General features: G+C 38.6%; 1 long non-coding RNA gene across 1 annotated transcript; it reads right to left on the reverse strand.

Moving 5' to 3' along the window:
- Positions 1 to 4,444: 4,444 nt before the first annotated feature.
- On the reverse strand, positions 4,445 to 4,816 carry LOC116162734. Its single transcript, XR_004143598.1, has 2 exons — positions 4,745 to 4,816; positions 4,445 to 4,697 (listed from the first exon to the last, which is right to left on the reverse strand). It is a non-coding gene; the product is annotated as an uncharacterized LOC116162734 (long non-coding RNA).
- Between the last annotated feature and the right edge of the window lie 261 nt (positions 4,817 to 5,077).

Consider the following 5,077-nt stretch of genomic DNA (forward strand, 5'->3'; position numbering starts at 1 on the left):
GCCCGTTTGAAGCGATTGGGCACACCAACATAGGGGATTCCCGGTGTCATCAGAAGCACACAAGGGCTTAACCAAAAGGATTAGGGAAGAAACCAACCCATACATCAGAAAGAATCTGGAAGAATTCCACCCACAACTGATAGGGAACGTAGTGGAATTACGATCCGGGTATGATCAATTTACCGATAATGACGAGAATGTCGAAGCTTATCTCAGGGATCACCGAAGGCAGGATCTGGGGAGGCTACGAGTGACTGGTGGCAGCGGCAAACACATACAACAGCCACACAGTGGTTTACGAAGATGAAGGGGTTGAAACATATCATAGGACCGCGAGCTATAACGGGGACCACTGGTCACTGCTAGATAGCATACAGACTAAGGAGTAACAATGTTCGGAACCACTACGACAGCGTATTGAGAGCAGTAAACATGATAGGTGAGGTAGAAGAAGAGGAGAAACTTACGAGAACAAGGATACTTGCGAGAGGAGCCGCCGTCCCTAACGAATATAGTCTGAGGGTGCTATCAAGGAGTGCCACGCCGAGGAGAAGCGGAACAACAGCATGAGGGTAGCCACGTGAAACGCACAAGGGACAAACGACCTAAAGAAAAGGGAGCTAATCGACGACGAATTAAGAAAACAGGGAATAAATGTAGCCAACCTACAGAAAACCAAACTAACAAGTGGGATGGCCGCGACAAGGAATTACGCCTGGAGGATAGGAGGAGGGAAGAAGCAGACAAATCTAGAGGAAATTATGAGGAAAGCTAGAGGATATTTTAAGGAAATAAAAGGTTTCTATAAGGATGGTACGAAATTTTAATGCAATTCGGAAATGTTGGGAAAATTAACGGGAATGGTGGCAATTTTTAGTCGATGAAGAAAATCTTTGTCCCTTAAAATAAGTGAGGGAAATTCTTATCCCTCATATAAAAAATTTCGAGGAAATCTGTAGGAAATGGACAAAATTAGACAAAATAAAGTGAAATGTTAGCAATTTTTAGGCAATAAAGAAAATATTTGTCCCCTAAAATAAGTCGTGATCAATCCCGAGGACAATATTCCTGTCTCTCATATAGGAAATTTCGAGGAAATAGCAGGGAAATATGTAGAAAATGGAAGTATAGGATTATATATATTAGGAATTTTAGGGGAATAGGAGAAATTGTCAAGGGAATGAGGGAATTCTAGGTAAATATTAGGAAATTTTAAGGAAATAAGAAAATAACGTTACTCATTTCAAGTTAATTTGGAGAAATTTTACGTAAATTTTAATGCAATACTGGGCCTGTTGGGAAAATTAAGGAAGGAAATGGTGGCCATTTTTATTTTCTTCTTAAAAGAAATCTTGTCCTTCATATAACAAATTCGAGGAAAATGTAGTACGTAGGAAATTGACAAAATTAGACGAAATTCTGGGGAAATATATGGAAATTTTGGGGGAATAAGAGGAAACTCCGAGAAAATGTAAAGGAAATGTTGGGGCCATCAAGGAAAATGGTGCCAATTGTTAGGCAATAAAGGAAATTTTTGTCCCCTAAAATAAGTCGTGACCAACCCCTCGGAATATTGTCGCCAGGAAAAAAAACAGCTCTTGGTTCCCAGAAAGAAAGTTACAGAAATACTGAGGAAGCTACTTGATAGGACGGTCGGTGGGCACTTGGGACTTAAAAGGATAAAGTACAGGAAATATTTTACTGGGTCAATCTCAAAGATGGTGTAGCAGAATGGTGCCGCAAGTGTATTGTTTGCGCGGCAAGCAATGGTCAGCAGCGACTTCCGAAAGCATCCCATGCAACAATACAATGTTAGAAGTTAGAAATTGATGGAGGACACAAGTACATTAAGGTTGCGATGGATTACTTCAGCAAATGGTTAGAAGCCTACACTTTGCCAAACCAAGAAGCGTCTACCGTCGTGGACGTTCTTGTGAAGGAATGGATTTGTCGATTTAGAGCTCAACATGAAATTCATTTGGACCAAGGGAGGAATTTGGAGGCTTTGATATTTCAGGACGTTTTCCATGTGACCTGAAATTTGGATACAAGCCAAGGGAGCGCATCGCCGTTGATGAGTATATGAGCAACGTTCGTCGGAAGATGGATGAAATTCGAGACATGGTACGTAATAACATCGAAAAATCCAGGTTTGTTCTACAATCACTAAGGATTTAACTTGTAGTTGATAGGATCCATAAAAATGCGTTACCTATGATCGGCTGTGGACTGGATGAGTTAAACCGCAACATGATAGAAGTCATTTTGAAGGACATATGGGCGTCCAAGTTTTGGTATGCAGTTTTAGGCGTGGAGAGTTCGCGGAACTCCGGAAGACCGTCGATTGCTATTCCTTCAAAGTAATACATTAGGTACTCAATGGTAATACCTATACGATGTCGGGAAGGAGTTGCCTGTCCATACTGAGATGACCTTCAAAGGGAAACTGGAATGTGCCGGGAGCAGGAAGTAGTGTTACGCACTGTAATTGTCATTTTAAAATAAATCGTTTTTATACCAACACCAATATCAAATCGAGTATCAAATAAAATGATGTAATATCGCTTATTTCGAACACCAGTCAAGTCAAGATTTGTAAATGCCGTTCCTAATTTGCACGAAAAGAAAGAAACATATTTATTGATGCCTGTGACACTGTTATAAAGACGTTATATTTGATCGAGATGTTAAAAAAAGGTGGGATAGAAAAGCACTAAAGAAGGTTCACTTTACTAACATTACAATTTTGAACAGACGTAAATAAATTTTTCCAAATTTACTCAGAATGTATGGTAGATAAATAGACAAAGGCGTTTTATTTTTAAGCTATTAACGTAATGATGCAAGGGAAGAATGGTTTTTTTTAAATATACGCTTATAATTTTCTCTTTTCTAAATGTTCGCCGTCTCGAACATAAAACTTCCCTTTACATCTTTTTAAAGTGGAAATTCCTTTTTTCTCACACTCAGGCGAGACTTTCCAGACATTCCTTATATCCATCTACAGAAAAATAAAAAGAGAAGTGTTAGCTGCATTTTTATATGGACATTCCCAAGAATTTTATGTTGCAGACATATAACCCCCACACTTCCGCGTGGAATTTATGGATCATAGAATTGTGCAGTGGGGTGTAATTTAGATAATTCTCACGTACTTTTCTGCGTAATTTTTATGCGGCGAACAAAAGCTTATTGTAAAGTGCACAGTGTTGGTAGTTTTACAATTATGAAAAGGAATAGAGGACCGCCGTTATTGATCAATTCCCTCCAAGTACAATATATTGCCGGCCTGTGTTGGAGGATCAATAAGAAATTGTCAACCTTATTCTCTCCGTATTAATTTTTACCTTTCAGCTACCGTGATTTACGATCGAGGGTGATACTACAGGGAAAGGTGTAATTTTGTAGGAATTTCTGCTTGATGTTCTTATTCTGTCGACGACGACACGGAACGGTTATGTACAGGTCTCGTGAGGAGAGATATTTTCACAAAATGTAGTAGAAATTGTGTAAGATGAGTGTTATACTTTCACAGTTTATCGTTTCTCTACTGTTATGGTTAGATTCTGGAAACTAGAATGTTGTCAACACGCAAAGGATAGATGGTGGAATTTTGGACGGGTATATGCACTATGTAGGATGCTATAGCGTTTTAAACTTAAATGTGGGATATCCGACGAGAGTAGTGCCAAATGATAATGAAGGAAACGACGTAGACTAACAATTACTCTCTATAGGGAAAACCATAGATGTCAATCTCGAGAACTGTCAAGGAATCAATAACTCTGCGGAACTGCAGGTCATGGACCTTCGCATGAACATCAAAGGTGCCAAAAGTGCCCTGGTGGCACGAGAGACTCTCTCGATTGCGGGCATAGACTAGGAAGCTTTTTAATAAAGCAAAAAACACGGGGGTTGGGGTTCATACCGAACTACATTCACCGAATACAATAAAGCCATAAGAAAGGCAAAACATGACTCGTGGAAGAGAGATTGCCACGAAATTGAACAAATTCTAAAAGGGGACAGACTCCAAAGAGCCTCACAAAAAAGAACAGAAGGTAAAATCGGTTCCTTGAAGAAAATTGAGGGGGGTTACACAAAGACCGCAAAGAAGGCCTTGGAGTTTTTACTTCAATTACACTTTTCGGGATCAAAGACCCTCGCTCAAAATGACGCGGACGAACCAATTACTCTGAAACCCTTACGGTTAAAGTGATCACTTTATCTATCCTTACGGTTAAATAATGGCTTAGCCTACTCATTCAAACCTACTAACATGTCAATTTGCTATAAAATAAAATGTCATTTCAACATATGCTATAAAATGAAGATGTATAAAGTTATGTATGTACCAGGTACACACTGTTTATGGATGTAATGCCAATAATGTCGTATTAGGTCATTCACTGGCGCCTTGCACTTTATCATGGTATTTTGAAAGTAAACTATATCCTAACTTTATGACATTATGGTAAACAGATGATATAAACGGTCTTAATAGCCAAATGCGTTAATAAATTTAAAATCAATCGAGGCATAATCCTTAAACAAAGGATTGCTTTAAAAATTTCTTCGGCGCGTATCATTAACTCAGTACCAAAATGCATCTAACGAATTGAAGATGATCCATTATTTATGAACACCCACGATGTTTCCAAAACTTGTTCATTTTGTGGACCTGAAAATGCATTAAACTGTCGCAGATTTACATCTACACTCGGATCTCGATAGCAACCCTTACCGCTTAAAAATAGATTACATCCACGTAATGAACACAAAACTCAATCCTCAATTTAGAACCACCAACTTGAAGTATAATATGTTAACGTAAAACATGTAATCGAAACAATAAATAATGTGTAGGAAATCTAATTGGAACAACTGTAAATAATTGCGACATTAAAGTTTTCATTATACCAGTTAAAATCCGCTTCCTAATTAGCGCCACAATTAGAAACAATCAGTTGTTTTCTTTGTCGCTCGTCGTCGAGTACACCCCAAGGTAATTCTTGTTTTGTTCCGTGTTTTCAGTAGCTATGGATTTAACACGTTTCAGTGTAGTCCAACCCTGCAT

The sequence above is a fragment of the Photinus pyralis genome, unplaced genomic scaffold (assembly GCF_008802855.1).
Source record: "Photinus pyralis isolate 1611_PpyrPB1 unplaced genomic scaffold, Ppyr1.3 Ppyr1.4_LG2, whole genome shotgun sequence".
NCBI classification, from domain to species: domain Eukaryota; kingdom Metazoa; phylum Arthropoda; class Insecta; order Coleoptera; family Lampyridae; genus Photinus; species Photinus pyralis.